A 16,929-nucleotide genomic window follows, 5' to 3' on the forward strand; every position below is an offset into this window, starting at 1 on the left:
GGCAGGAAATGCATATTGGTTATTGACGACCAGTTGCTTGAGTAGTGATTGCCTGGTACAATTACACTTATGCTTTCTTTTCAAATAATCTCCAGCTTCTAGCTCAGACTAGTGTCTGTTACGGATGCAGCAACAATCTCTGTTCCTGCCTGGATAAGATTAGAAATGACCAAGAAGGCACAGGAGAGATTTCAATGTTTCTGAACTTCATCTTTTCTAGTACCTGCTGGGGGGAAAATGTAACTTTTATCCCGGAACATGTGAACATTTGCAGAGAGCTTAGGAGACAGAGACAAGATGTTACTTGTAAAATAGGCCCCAGGACTTGGAGCCAGAAAACAAACTCTGAGGAAAAGGGACCTTTGGGCACTGTGGCCTAGGTGTTACAGAACCTGGGCAGGCAGGCGCAGGCCCATTGCTGACAGGAGGACTCTTAGGATTTTGGTGAGTTTGGAAGGGAATAAGAGGCCTCCACTGGATTTTGAATTAGAAAATGCTTCAAAATAATCAGCCAGATGAAAGAGCTGATGAAGTGGATGTTTGCAGGCCTGAAGCAGACAGATGGTCAGCCCCCACAAGGCTGCGTGTGTTAGGAGGTGCACTGGCCAGGACAAGCTTGGGGGCTGCTGTGGGAGAGACCTGCTGCCCGGGCAACCCCAGGGGTCAGTTCACCAGGTAGATTACAGGGAAGGTGGAAGAAGGCACACTCATTCTGGAAAAACCTTGCTCGTCCAAAAGAAATCAACACTTGGCTCAATCGTGTTCTGCACGATTAAAAATGGGCATATAAATTCTTGCTGTTGTTTATTCAACTGCAGTTAGGACTTAAAGTTTCATGAGAAAATGGGAATGAGGATAAACTCTGGGAGAGGGGGTAGAGGTGGTATCTGACAACATCCGACGGAGAGGGAATGTGGAGGGGTCCCAGGGAAGGTGTGTGACTGTCCCCCAAAGGTTACTGTGGAAACTGCTGCCAGTGAGACAGATACGCTTTGCTGGCAGAAAGCTGACCCTCACACCCTAGCAGGGTGTCCTTGACTAGAAAATCCCCTGTCTGAATCCCTTTCTCTCCATCGCTGAGGTCAGGATAACCACAGTTGCCCAGCTGAGCTGTGGGGAGGATTAGCAATAGTTCTTGTGTAATCACAGCACGGTGCTTGTGCATACAAAGTTCCCAGGAAAGGAGCACGGATGTGTGATGGCTGTGGCTGAAGTCTCTGTGGTTGGCACATGGCCAGGCAGATAAGTGCTCTGTCCCAGGTGGCATGGCTCTGCCAGGGCAGGACGGGGCTGAGATATCTGTATCGTGGCCTGTCCTGGGTTCCTCTCCATGCTTCATGCATCAGGTCAGCCTGGACAGGGCCAGCACAGCTTTAAAGCCGAGGCCCTGTGGTTCAGTAGAAAATAAGTATTTGATCTTTGTCCCTGGTTCCTGACACAGAGGTCCTAAAACCTTGGAATTTACTGTCTTGGAGATTCTGGCGAGAGGACTTTTAGAGAAATAAAAGGGGGTCAGATAGCTTCAGGATGAGAAATTGAATTCAGTCACCAATGGAAATAGAACTTTCATAAAACCCCTAAACAACAGGCTTCAGGGACCTTCCAGATTGGGGAGCACACTGAGGTACCGGGCAGGTGGCACCCCTGCAGAGAACTGGAAACTCCGTGCCCTCTGCCAACCTTGTCCTGTGAGGCTCTTTCGCCTGGCTGTTTCTGGGTAGTATCCTTTACAGTCAACTGATAAACATAAGTAAAGCTCTTTTTCTGAGTTCTGCAAGTCATTCTAGAAAGTTATCAAACCTAAAGAGGGGGTTGTGGGCAACCCTGAATTTGTAGTTGGCCGGCAGAGGGTGGGTGACCTGGACGTCCCATTTGTGGCTGGTGTCTGGCGTGAGGGCAGTCTCGTGGAACTCGGAGCCTAACTTTGGGTATTTAGTGTCAGGATGGAATTGAACTGTAGGATACCCAGTTAGTCAGTGAGTTGGTTGTCACTGAAAGGAGAAGCCACACAAGTGCCCATGATGGAATGAGCCCCTCGTTATCCAGGGCAGAAGACCTGGGAGTGAGATGAAGTCAGGGAAGGCAAGGATTAACAATCTTCACTTGGGTGAAAAAAGAATGTCCCTTGGGCACTAGTATCGGATCATTTAGACTTTATAATAACTCCCTACCTGTAAAGTCTGAAGTTAATATGAAGCATTTTAGTATCAAAAAAGTAAATCCACATTGTTTGTTTTAACAAAGAAAACAAAAATCACAGACAACATTTATTGGGCACTTTCTAAGTTTCAGGTACAATGCAAAGAGTTTCACATGGATAAACCCAGGTTGTACTCCCAAAAATCACCATGGGGGAGCTACTATTATTGTTTCCATCTTAGAGTTGATGGAACAGAAGTTTAAGGAGATGAAGTGACATGGCTCCATCACAAGGCCAGGAAGGGGTGGTTAAAATTGGAGCCAGGAAGAAGGACTTCTGTGACTCACCAACAGTATGCTCACTGAAAAGGGCTGAATGTTGAAACAATGAAAGAATATGAAAAATGTGGAAAAACGTATATATAGGGAGCAAAAGCAATTCTTCAGCTTTCGGTGTGTTTTAGCTTATTTCTCTTAGGATCTGGGATATCTAATATTTCAATATCATAAATACCCAATGAGAAAAGTATTCATGCAACTAAAGTGACTATCATGAGCAGCACAGAGATTCCAAAGGTCTGTGGTTTATGAAATGTAATTTTCAGGAACCTGAAAAGCCAAAGGCAGGAATCCAGTGATCTGGTTTTAGCATTGACATAAACTGAACCTAAGAAAACTGAACATGCAGCTAATTAGTTATCTGAGCATCCTGCCCGTCACCATATCACTATAGAGACATTTGGGAAATCTGGTTTCAGGACATTAGTTTGCTGAGTTGATATGATTTGAGTGATTTTATGCCTTTTATTTTGCCTTTCATGCCTTTATTCACTTGTACATCCAGTCAACTCCTGTTTGTCCAAGGAGTCTCAGTCCAAGTCTGGCCACCTTCATGTATTACTTCTTGAAACCTCTGAGCACATTGGCTGTGTTCCAGTAACCCTATTAAGTGCTTCCATGAATGGAGTGACATATTGCATTGCAATCATTAGTTACAAGCCATGTCTTCCGGGTCTTCCTTGAGGGTTCTATCTTTGCATCTCTGATACCTGGCACACTGTGCAAATTTTAGCAATTGCTTAGTAAATATTTGTGGAAAGAATGAGTGACTTTAATTCTCAAAATATGGAGAATGTACAATAAGAAGCATGACAATTAGGAATATAATGACTTGGACACATTTCTTGGCTTCTGTTGCATATTTCAAAACCCAGTAAGTAGACAACCCTTCTTCCATGTACTGGGTTTTGTATTTATGTTTTTTAAATTTTAGTATTTTGAGTCTAATGCTGCAAATATGGCAAACTCTGGAACATGCGTGAGATCATCAACTTGAGAGAATGATCATTTATTAGCTACAGGAATGTATTTTGAGTGAATTGGATCTCGGTGAAGAAAAGAAGATAGAACATTTCTTCTCCTCATCTTTTACCCAGCTCAACAAAGAAATGAGACCATTCCAAAGGTGCATGTCAAATGATAAAAGGAACCACAAAAATCCTTAGTAACTGGGTAAGAGAATATGAAGAAAAAGGCAAAATAAGAAAATCAGAAAGTTGCACATCCAAGAACACAGATTTGGTGGTGAACACTGTTTCACTAGCTTATTTGCAGAAGTGAACTTGACTGCAGGGAGCAGCTGGAAATTCACAGAACATGCAGGCATTACCAGGTCTGAAAGGTAGAGCGGGAAAAGACTGGGGATGAGTGACTGACTCCAAATGTGCCTAACACATAAACTTTGAAGTAGGTGCTCTTGATTGGTTTGGATGAACATAGGATTTTCTATGGCTGGGATAAAGGGAGAAGAAAACCAAGAGTGATAGGATAAAATCTGAGGAGTCATTAATTGAGAATTTTGTGGGAAAGTGAGCTTGGGGAGAATGATGAAATCCATCTCATTCAAATGGGAGTGAAGGGGACTGAAGGCAAGGCTGAAATACCATCAAAGGAAAGGAAAGCATGAGCTTTTGGAAGCAGTGAATGGAAGACCCTATATTTATTCCTATAAAGATCTGAGAGGGGAGGATGGGAGAGACACAATCCCCCTGCCTAGGTGACTGAGCTAATCTTTCCAAATAACTGTTGGAAACCCTCTCCTTCTGTATGCGAAGAAGATGCTATATCCTTTTACATAAAGCATTCAAGAAATGGACACAAACTTATTGGGGAGAATAAAGGTACTGCCTGAGTTGAAGAAATATATATGTAAACATGGCAGCCAAAGCCAAGAGAATAGTAAGAGTCCATATTTACTATGAAATTAGTTGAGTTGGAGAGAAATTATTATCTTGATTTACCAGCTTCCTACTCTTAAGGATTATATTACATGTTCTGAAAGGTCTAAGAAATGTAAGTTGGATGCAAAAGGATTTGACGAAATGGAGTAGGTCTCCTCCCACTTTTCCATTAGAGTTATAAAAAATTTAATCCAAACAAGAATTGGTACATGCCTGCTTGTGCAAATTAATGAAAACTTCTCCAGCTCAGACATTTTGGTGTACTAGCTGAAGGGTTTTCCAGTTTTAGGTTAGGGAAAACTGTATGTCATACAAATTATACGTTCAAAGTATTGGTTACATGGGAGAAAGCTCATTTAACGGATAAATATTATTAATTGTTCTGTGTGTGTTCTTGCTTAGGGCTTAAAACTGAATAAAATTATTAAGAGTTAAACAGTCTTTGAAAAAGAAATAACAGCAAAGAGCTGTTTGTAATTATTCTATTCTGTTAAGGAGGACTTTCTTTAGCAACTAAATACAAACCATCCCAATTTTAGGTAATCTTCAGCTTTTTACTGCAATCCACAGAAACTACAACCAATTTTTAAAACCCAATCACTGAGTAGATACAGAGAACATAGGCTAGTAATACAGGACACATGGTTTGGCCACTTTGATGTCTGAATTCTTTGTAATTTTGCATTTGAAATACTACCAGGTATTTCTGAAGCAGAAACAGAATGTACTGAACTTGCCATGGCTCTTCTTAGTTGCAATTAGAGCTGAACCAGATAAGCACATCTGTTGGAGGATGAAAAAATGAAGCGTTTACATATTAGAGTTTCTGGGTCAAAGCCCCAGGAAGTGAACTGCAGAGAAATATGGAGAGGGATGGCGCCAGTCACCAGCAGACATCTTTGGGAAGATGATCCCATGTTGGGGAGTAGAGCACAGGAAACCAGAGCTGAAGCTGCCACGTACACCATCCAGGTGGCTTTCACCTTTGATAGATGGAGAGATGGGCCCACAAAGGTTGAATGATTCTCCCCAAATACACAGGAAGTTGATGGTAGGGCCAGTCATAGACCCGGAATCTTCCCTTTTCGCTCCTCTTCTTTCCCTTCACAATTAATGGGAATATTTTCATTGTTTGCTCTGTAACATAGACTTGCGCACCTGAAAGTTGTGCTGTTCTCTCAAGCATCTCATAGGAGGTGAAGAGGTGGACTTGAGAACACTGGATGTTCTTCACATCTCCCTTGAAGGGGGGTGAAGTAGAAGGGGCCCCTCTGAAACTGGGGTAGGTAAGCTTTTCCTCCTGGCTTCTGAAACTGCAAGCCCTGGGGCCTTCCATGCTCTCAGAGCAAGCCTGCCTTTCTTGGGAGGAGCAGATCACACTCTCACAACGTGGATGCCCTCTGCTCAGGGCTCTGGGCCGGGGTGAGCCCTGCAGTGAGCCAGGGTGGCATCTGTCCAAGAGTAACCTCTACTCTCAGGTAGCAGCTTGAGACCCTGGGAAGAAAATCGGCCCAGCTCTGTCTGGACAGGCCAGTTGCCTCCCAAATCCCAGAGCTCTACTCGGCCCCTGGCATCTGGCATCGCTTGTCCCTTAGGCATTTACCAGACACCTGCCACATGTCAGGTGTTCTGCAGGACTCACATTCTGGGCCTCCGATGAATACAGCACCAGCTCTTGGGAGGCTCCCCATCCAAGGAGACTGTGATCCATGACAGCACACTGTGTAACACGTGCCCTGCTGAGGCCTTGACTGCTGACACCATGGTGGCTCTTGAAGTTTTCTGGTCCCCGTTTCTTGGCTGATATAGCATCTTAGAAAGAAACAAAACAAAACAAAACAAATCCCTTTTGTTCCCTAGGTTGAGACAGCATCTATCACGAGGAGGGAAGCCAGAGAGAAGAGCTGGTCTGCGGACTCCTGCAGCACGCTTCTCCCATTTTCTATCCCCCACTCCATACACAAACCAGCTATGTTTTATATGAGTGGAAATGGGAACTAAATGCCATTATTGACAAGGACAATAAAGTGCATTTGAGCTGGAAATGACCGAGAGATGTCAGTAGCACATCCTCTTTATTAAAAAGTAACACATAAGCAAAACATGTTCGTGATAAAACATTCAGACAGCAGACAGGGTTCCAAGTTGAGGGCCCCTAATGCCTGCTGGACATTCTGGAAGCATGGACACAGATGAGTTTAGAGGTGAGGAAGCACAGGTCGTCTGAGGCTGTGAATCAGTGGGACCACCCTGAGGCCTGTTCGCAGATGCCCTACACCCAGGTCAACTCTTGCAATAATATTGGGCTCAGTTGCATCTCATGTCCTTATAGAAACCTTCTGCTTTTATTAGGCTGGTACAAAAGTAATTGTGATTTTTGCCATTTACTTTTGCACCAACCTACTTTTTGTCATCATGTTTGCCTGAGCACAATTATACCTGTAGTGGGATATCATATGCCATGTATTCCCCCAAGGGGCCTTCCTACTCCTTCTCCAGAAACTGTCCTACCTGGTATTTTAATTTTAATCCATTCAATCTTCATAACAATTCTGTACTATACTGTTGTTATTATTATTATTATTATCGATATCTTGATTGTATGGATTTGAAAACTGAGGCTCAGAAAGTTAAGTAAATTGCCCCAGGTTATAGAGGTAGTAAAGAATAAAGCTGTGTGTTCCTCCCATAATTATAAGCTCCTTTACTGGTAGAATGATGGTTTCAATCTTTTCTTGGAGACCATAGTCACTGGCACATAGAAAATGCTCAATTAATGTTCACTGATTAAATTAATAAATTCCTAAGGAGAGGAGGTCTTTCTATATTATTCTAGTGCTTTGTCACATACTGTTTGCTAGAAGTGACTCATTCATTAAATTGACTGAATGCTCCACAGTCCCCAGTTTCTGCAGATCCAGGATGAAAAGCAGGCAGTCCCGGACTTGATTTCTCTGTGTTTGTTCTCCTGTTCTCCAGATGCATGGGAGATAGGATTTAAGAAAGGAACACCACTTTCACCTTGGAGGAAAATATTAGTTCAGTAATTTTCTGATTATTGTACCTTGGAAATAAGAGCTATGGGAATCAGCTGGGAATGGGAAAGAAAGATTTCAGAAAAAAATACTCATTTCCAATTTCCTGGCATAGGAAAGTTGGCCACAGGTTTTGAAATTAGGTAGGGATCAGGGATATAGGAACACCCTCTTTCTCACCTTCTGTCTTCCAACCATTTCAAAGTCCCTCACCAACCTGCACATTCCAAGTGTGCAGCAACCTTGTGCTAAGGCAAATACAGGCTTTGGATTAGCATTTGAACTCATGGGCACTCCTCTGGCCAGTGTTGATAAGGTTATACAGCTGTGTTCTCCCAGCACAATGGGCCCCATGGTGAATGAGGTCATGAATTGGTATTTAGACAAATTGGGCAGTATTTTCTAAACTTTCTGTGCCATATGTCCATTCAAGAATGGGATAATGAGTGCATGTGCAGAGGCAGCAGCACTAGACTTCAACAAAAATAACATTTCCAAACCAGCAAAACTGCAAACACATGAAAGGCAAACGTTTCTAAACCAAATCTTATCCCCCAAATCAGTTGAACTATAATAATAAGAACAACCATTATTCTCATTATTACATAGATTTCTCATTTGTCTTTCATTACTGAGAAACAAGGAAGCCCTTGTAAAGTACTTTTTCCGATAAATGAGGCTTTCCATTCCAAATATCAATGAAGATCGTTATAAATAACCTACTGTCTTCTCTGCCTTCTTAAACAAAGTCTCTGAAGAAGAAAAGCTAGTGGAGTTCACCAACACCACTGGTGGGACTAATGTCTCCAAAAATGCATGTTCACTGGTGTATTCGTCAGGGTTCTCTAGAGGGACAGAACTAATAGGACAGATGTATGTATAAAGGGTAGTTTATTAAGAAGTATTGACTCACACGATCACAAGGTGAGGTCCCACAATAAGCCATCTGAAAGCTGAGGAGCAAGGCACCCAGTCTGAGTCCCAAAGCTGAAGAACCTGGAGTCCGATGTTCTAGGGCAGCAAGCATCCAGCATGGGAGAAAGATGTAAGTTGGGAGGCTAAGCCAGTCTGGCTTTTTCACATTCTTCTGCCTGCTTTTATTGTGGCAATGCTGGCAATTGATTAGATGGTGCCCACCTAGACTGAAGGTAAGTCTGCCTTTCCAGTCCACTGACTCAAACGTTAACCTCCTTTGGCAACACCCTCACAGACACACCCAGGAACAATACTTTGCATCCTTCAGTCCAATCAAGTTAACACTCAGTATTAACTATGACAACTGGGAATCTCAGAATGTGATTGTATTAGTTTGTTCTGGTTGCATAACAAAATGCCACAAACTATGTGACTTAAACAACAGATATTTGCTTCTCATAGTTCTGGAGACTGGAAGTACAGTACCAGGCTTGGGTTCTGGTGAAGGCTCTCTCCTACGGCTGCAGATGGCCGCCTTCTTGCTGTGTCCTCACATGGCAGAGAGAAAGAGCTCTGGCATTTCTTTTTCTTCTAAGGGCACCAGCACTACAGGGTCAAGGCTCCATGTTTAAAATCTTATTAAATCTTAATAACCTCCTTGGGCCTTGTCTCTAAATACAGTCACAACAGGGTTAGGGATTCAAAATACGACTTTTGGGAGGATACAATTCAGTCCATAGCAGTGATCTTATTTGGAAGTACAGTAGTGATTTTGCAGATGTGTTTAGTTAAGATGAAGTCATACTGGATTAGGGTGGGTCCTAATCTAATCACCTGTGTGCTTATAAGAAGTGAAAACAGAGACAGGCAGAGAAAGAGAGAATACCAAGTGAAGACAGAGGCAGAGACTGAGCTGATGCCACTACATGCCAAGGCATGCCAAGAATTGCTGGCAACCACTGGAAGCCAGAAGAGATGAGGAACGGATTCTCCCCAAGTTCCCAGCCAACACCCTGATTTCAGACTTCTGGCCTCCAGAACTGTGAGAGAACGCATTTCTGTTGTTTTGAGCCACCTAGTTTGTGACAATTTGTTATGGCAGCCCCAGGAATCTAATCCACTGCTGTTCCATTACCATAATGGCCATCACTGCTCTTCAACATGGTGACTTAGCAAGGTGTCTGCTGGGCTGTTTTTGTATTGGCTTCCTGCCATGCAAGTGTGGATCTATGAAAACTTGAGCTCTTCCCATCAGTTTTCTTCCTCCACTCTGCTGTAGGTGTGAAGACACCTCATTAGCCTGGGGTGGTTGGAAGGAAGAGGAGGTTGGAGGTGCAGCAGTCCTTGGCACATGCTAAGTGTTAGCTATTATTCCATAGAGTAGGGGCTGCTGGTATTCTTTTCTCTTTTTATTTCTCTAACCAATATATATCTACTTTTTTAAAGCATTTTGAAATTTATAATGCTTTTTCACATTATCTCAATAGATCCCCCTTGCATCACTAAGAGGTAGACGGGGTGAGTATTATTACCCCCATTTTACAGACAAGGAAATAGAGGCTTACGGAGTTATTTTATTAAAGTCACTTGGCTTGAATATGATGCTGCTGAGACTCAATCTGAGATGACAGGCTCCTTTCTTTAACCCAAACTTACAAGAGTATTGAATGAGGAGTCTCAAGAGAAGGGCTCTGATTCTAGCTCCATCCCAAATTCCCTGGGGTTGCTGGTGGTGTACCTTCAAGTTAGATAGCACATCGCATTTTTATGAACGGTATTATGCATTTAAAATCCATTTGTTCCTACAGGTAGACGTAGTATGCTGATGGTGAGAAAGCCACAGAGCCTTGTCTCATGGAGTTTTTGGGTCTGTGGGGAAGACAAGCAACCAAACAAGCAATGGCCATCATAGGAGGCAGATGCTGTGACAGAGAAGGCCCACAGTATCTCACCTTACTAGAGGAGGGGACAGGGAAGGCTCCCCAGAGAAGGACACCTCGAGTCCAGAGCTTGGAAGCTGCATCTCAGCTGGCTAGGTCTTTAGGAGGTGTGGCTAATCCAGGCTGAAGGAAAAGGCAAGAGACACATTTTGCTCTGACAAAAATTGAAGGAAGGAAGGATGAAGGAAGAGAGAGGAAGGGAGGGAATGAAGAGAAGGAGAAAGGGAGAAAAGAAGGAAGGAAGCTCATTCTGGCTAAAACTTAGAGGGTGGGGTAGTGTGCAGCAAGAGATGAAGTTTGCAAGGGAGGTAGAGGCTAGGTGAGAAAGAACCTGGGGGCCCTTCTCATGGATTCAACATGACCTAAGAGCAAGGGGAAGCCACTAAAGAGTTTCTTGCAGGGGCAGCATATCCAGATATGTTTTAGAAGGCTCGGTTATGCTGCTACGGGGAGTCTGGATTGGAGTAGAAGCAGAGTCTATCAACTGGCTACATGGGAATTCAAGTGGGGATTGGGGTAGTGACAGCAGAGAGAAGTGGACCCTTGTAGAGGAGTAGAATCGACAGGTCTGGTATTTAATTCAAGGTAGAATGAGGGGGAAGGAATGTCAAAGACAACTTCTCTTTCTGGCTCAGGAAGCAGCCCCGAGATACACTTTACAATAAATCATGTCTCTTAGTAACCACAGGAGCAAAGTGAAAATGAGTTAGTTTAGAAGTGAGAATGAGGTTCTGTTGGGTTTTAAGTGAAGTAGTGTTTATATTTGAATCATATTTGAATCATATTTTCCATTTTTTTCACTTGTTTCATTCACACAATGCATTTCTAATGGTTCTGAATGGACTTTTTAGTTGGGATGTTGATTTGGGATTATGATGAAAATAATTCCCTTACATATAATAATTGGTTATATAATACCTTATTCAATGAATTTTCTCAGATGCACGTAGCATGCTGAGGGCTGATGTAAATACATCTGAATGAAAAGTATATTAAAGACGGGCAAGATGGTGCCCAGTAATTTACTGGGAAAAGAACAGTGTCCCTGGGAAGAACCTTGACTACTTCACAGTGTCTACTGGGGCTAACTGAAAATATTCATTACGAAATACATGAGGGGGAAAAAAAAAGGAAAACACAGTGTTAACACCTGTGTGCATGAGGGATGGAAGAGTGATGAAGTTAAATGGAAAGAACTCCTTTTGTTCTGTTTTTCAGCTTTATTGACGTTTAATTGACAATTAAATGTGTATATATTTAAGGTGTACAATGTGATGTTTTGATATAAGTATATGTTGCGAAATAATTGCCAAAATCTAGCTAATAAATATATGTATAACCTCACATAGTTACCATTTGTTTGCAGTGAGAATACTTGAAATCTACTCTGTTAACAAATTTCAAGTACATAATACATTATTATTTACTGTAGTTACCTGCTGTACATTAGAACTCTAGGTAGTGCTCATCTTTTGTTTATTTATTTATTTATTTTTTTGAGACAAGGTTTCTTTCTATTGACCAGGCTGGAGTGCAGTGGCACAATCATAGCTCATTGCAGATTCAAACTCCTGAACTGAAGTGATCCTCCTGCCTCAGCCTCTGGAGCAGCTGGGACTATAGGTGCATACCACCATGACCAGCTAATTAAAAAAAAAACTTGTAGAGATGGGATCTCACTATGTTGCCCAGGCTTGTCTTGAACTCCTGGACTCAAGAGATCCTCTCCTATCAGCTTCCCAAAGTGTTGGGATTACAGGTATGCATTGCCGTGCCCGACCCTTATTCATCTTATAACCTAAAGTGTGTGCCCTTTTGATAAATATCTCCCCATTTTTCCTGTCCCCTAACCCCTGGTAACCATCCTCCTTTCTGTTTCCAAGAAGTCAAGTTGTTTAGGTTCCACATAGAAGTGATATGATGCAGTATTTGTCTTTCTGTGTCTGGCTTATTTCACTTAGTACAACATCTTCCAGGTTCAACAGTGTTGTTGCAAAACGTCAGGATTTCCTTCTTTTCTAAGGTTCAATAATATTCCATGACATATATGTATGTGTGTGTGTGTGTATCACATTTTCAATCTATTCATCTGTTCACAGTTACTTAGATTTTCTCCATATTTTGGCTATTGTCAGTCATGCTGTAATGAATGTGGAGCTGCAGACATCTTCTCTAGCTACTGATATCATTTCCTTTGAATGCATACTCAAAAGTGGAATTGATGGATCATGGGGTAGTTCTATTTTTAATTTTTTGAGGAATGTTCATACTGTTTTCCATAATGTCTGTATCAATTTACATTCTTACAAACAATATATAAGTGTTCCTATGACTCCACACTCTCTCTAACATTTATTACCTTTAGATTTTTTGATAACACCCATCCCAACAGGTGTGAGGTGACACATCACTGTGGCTTTGATTTACATTTCCTGGTGAATAGTGTATGAATAGCCTGCTGGCCATTTGTATGTATTGTGTGAAAAAAGGTGTATTCGTGTCCTTTGCCTATTTTTTAATCAGGTTGTTTTTCTTCCTGTTGAGTTGTATGAGTTCCTTACATATTTTGAATATTAACCCCTTATTAGATGTATTGTTTGCAAATATTTTCTCCAATTCTGTGGGTTGCCTGTCCATTTTTCTGATTGTTTCCTTGGCTGTGCAGAAACTTCTTAGTTTGATGGAGTCCCACTTGTTTATTTTTGCTATTGTTACTTGTGCTTTTGGTGCCATATACAAAAAGTCACTGCCAAGACCACTGTCAAGAAGGTTTTTCCTTATTTTTTCTTCTAAAAATTTTGCAATTTCAAATCTTACATATAACTCTTTCTTTTTCCTTTCAGTACCTATCAGCCTTTTTTTATTGTATTTTCCCAGGGAAAGGAGAAGGGAAGAGAAAAGAGTCAGCATGCCTTACAAAATGATTAGAAAATGGGAAAGGAGTTTCCAGGCACAGCAAAATCAACCATCAAATAAACACACCCAATGATGAGGTCACAAAAGCCTGGAGGGGCTCAGTTTCCTGCAGTTCAGGAATGAGGGGAGGGTATCAGAAAAATAAAAGACAGGTAAGTCTTTAATTCATTTTATGTTTATTTTTGTGTATGGTATAAAAATGCAACTTTATTCTTTTGCATGTGGATATCTAGCTTCCCAACATTATTTGCGAAAGATGATCCTTTCTGTATTGTTTATTCTTGGTGTCTTTGTGGAAGATTAGTGGACTATATATGCATGGATTTATTTCTGAGCTTTCTATTCTGTTCCATTAGTCTACGTGTCTGTCATTATGCAAATACCACACTGTTTTGATTACTATAGCTTTGTAATATAATTTGAAAGCAGGAACTGTGATACCTTCAGCTTTGTTCTTCCTTCTCAAGATTATTTTACCTACTTGGGGTCTTTTGTGGTTCCATATGAATTTTAGGATTTTTTTTTCTATTTAAAAATGCCATTGAAATTTTGATAGAGATTATTTATGTATAGATTCCATTGCATAGTATGGAAATTTTTGCAATATTGATTTTTCTGATCCATGAATACAGAATATCTTTCCATTTATCTGTTTTTTTTCAATTTCTTTTATTGTTTTGTAGCTTTCAGTACACAGATGTTTCACCGCCTTGGTTAAATGTATTCCTAAGTACTTTATTATTATTTTTTGATGCTATCTTCAATGGGCTTGTTTTCTTAATTTATTTTTTGGATAGTTTGTTTTAGTGTGTATAGGACTAATTGATTTCTGTATGGTGATTCTGTATGCTGCAACTCTGCCGAATTCATTTATTAACTCTCACAGTTTTTTGGTGTAGTCTTTAAAAGGACATGGGATGTGAAGTAGAAATGTTTCGGTTTTATTTTTGCCTCAATTATGGTATGATCTAACACAAGTTATAAAATTTATCTGAATCTCAGTTCCTACATCTGTAAAATAGAGATAATAACATTAGAGTTAAAATATTTTAATTATGTATAACCTGGTGCCTGGCATATAATAAACTATTCAGTGCCTAATAAATAAGTCTTATTATGATTCATTTCTCTAAATTTTTAGATGTCAGCAGCATCTCCAATTTGAGGCAATGGAATCCCCCGTGTAATGGCTCTTACCAAATGCCTTCTAACATTCACCAAGCAAAGAAACAAAAAAAAAAACTCTTCCTAAGGGGTGGAAACTTCTCAAACGTAACCCAAGCCAAGAACATTGACTTATTTTGGAAAGTTTCTTTAAAAATTCATTAGGCTATTGTTTCTGGGTTTGAGTTTGATTTGGTTTGAATTATGTTAGTACAAAATAAATATTGTAAATAAATAACAGAGATACCCTTTAATTGTAGAGCTGAGGAAGAAAAGTACACTTTGTGCTGGATTTGCAGCCAGCCAGTTTCCAGACAGAGTTTCTGAAAATCAGGCCTCTTCAAATAGTCTGATTGTGTGTAAACCAGTCAGCATAGGAATATCTCTATAGCCAGCACCTGGCCAAGCAGTGGTCAAAGAACAAATCATTGCAAGTCCCCACGTGGAGAAGTCATAGTGTCACAAACCTCTTAAGGAATTTTACAGGTCATCACCAATGTGCATTTGGGTCCATCAGCTGATAAAGCTGTAATAAATGGCCTTAGTAACTGTCAGATATGGACCTCTCATTGATATTGAAACAGTAAAAGTTCCCTTGTTCCCCAGGCAGGGTGTGCGACAGGGGGAGTGGCTAGCTTCCTCAGTGCCCCACTGCACAAACCTCTAGGGGAGCATACGAATGGGCAGGCTGTGGGACTGACCCCACAGCAGTGTCTAGTGATGAATGTTTCCCTTTCCTGAATCCCCGGGCGGGGGGTGTGTGCTCTTTCAGCTTAGCCATCCTCAGGTGGCTTGTGTTTAACCGTTGAATCCCAAGGACAGGGGGCTTTCTGTATCCTGGGGTTTCTTGCCTTCGTGTACCAGAAGAATCGGATCATACGTGGACTTGGAGAATGAGTGCAAGGTTTTATTGAATGGAAGTAGCTCTCAGCAGATGGGGGAGCCAGAAGAGAGATGGAGTGGGAAGGTGAAGGTGGTTCTTCCCTGGAGTCGAGCTGCTTGGCTGCCCAGGTTTTCCCCCGCCTGCCCCTGCCAAACTCCACATTGTTCTGCTGGTCAATGGCCTGCTGGCATCTGTCAGTGTGCTCTTCCACCGGCGTCCTTTTGATGTCCAGCTACTTGTGTCTCTGCCTGAGAGGGTCTTGGGGTTTTTATAGGCACAGGCTGGGGGTGCGGTGGGCCAAGCTGGTCTTGGGAAATGCAACATTTGGGCTCGAAAACAGGAGTGACTGTCCTCACCTAGGTCAATGGGCACAGGCCCAGGGGTGGAGCCCTAGCCAGGGACCATGCCCTTCCCTTCCCAGCACTTCCCTGCCTCACTTCCGTGTCAATACTGTAAGGTATCATGATGACTTAGCAGAGTTGTCATGCTGTCTTTTGCTTGTATAGCACTTTGCAGTTTGTAAAAGGGTCCCATTTACAGGATCTCCCTTGAACTTCAGAGAGATTAAGTCACCTGCCCACATGAAATAGGCTCTCATTGTCCAACCAAATTTAGCTTACATATTTTTTGAACACTGATATGGTTTAGATTTGTGGCCCCACCCAAATCCCACGTCAAATTACAGTCATCAGCGTTGGAGGAGGGGCCTGGTGGGAAGCCACTGGATCACAGGGGCAGATCTCCCCCTTGCTGTTCTCATGATAGTGAGTGAGTTCTCATGAGCTCTGCCTGTATAAAAGTGTGTCGCACCTCCCCCTGCTCTCTCTTTGTCACCTCCCCCTGCTCTCTCTTCTTCACCTCCCCGGTTCTCTCTTCCTCTCTCTTCCTCCTGCTCCAGCAGGTAGGACATACCTGTCTTCCCTTTGCCTTCTTCCATGATTGTAACTTTCCTGAGGCCTCCACAGCTAGGCCTTTTCTAGAGCCTGGGGAACCATGAGCCAATTAAACTTTTTTCTTTACAAATTACCTAGTCTCAGGTAGTCCTTTATAGTAATGCAGGAACGGACTAATACAGACACTTTCTATGTGCCAGGCAGGCAATAACCATGCTCACATATATGCCCTCATTCGATCTATTTGACCATTCCTATTTTAGAGACAAGAAAATGGAGGCAAAGAACATTGGAGTCACTCGCTGGCTACACACGCTGAGGTGATAACCAAGGCAAGACTTGAACACCACTCTCTTTCTGATTGCAAACCTGGTTCTTTTCTTATTATAATGTTACAGTAAATAGCAAATGTCATAAATTGTTATTTACTTACTTTCATGCTGCTCTCACTGGGCAAAAAGAACAAAGAAGAAATAAGAGGAGGAGGAGAGCAAGAGATAGAGGCAAGGAACTGTACTGGAAATCCACCATAACTCATGGAGGGAGGAAATGTCTTATAGAAGAGGCATTAGATTGAACATCCGGTGGTGTTTTCTCCCCCTCGGTTTCTGGAAAACCATATACTTTCATAAACTCTATGCCCAGATCCCAAAGTAGGAATCAAGAGTTCCTTTGAGGACATGCAACCCTTCTCAGAAGTGACTCACATAACAGGATGAGGTAAGATGAAGGCGGCACTGTGGGTCCAACCCTGGCTGAGGATCAGGATCTGGCACCCTTTGATTTCTCCAGGGAAGATTCAGG

Source organism: Pongo abelii, chromosome 12, assembly GCF_028885655.2.
Source record: "Pongo abelii isolate AG06213 chromosome 12, NHGRI_mPonAbe1-v2.0_pri, whole genome shotgun sequence".
NCBI classification, from domain to species: domain Eukaryota; kingdom Metazoa; phylum Chordata; class Mammalia; order Primates; family Hominidae; genus Pongo; species Pongo abelii.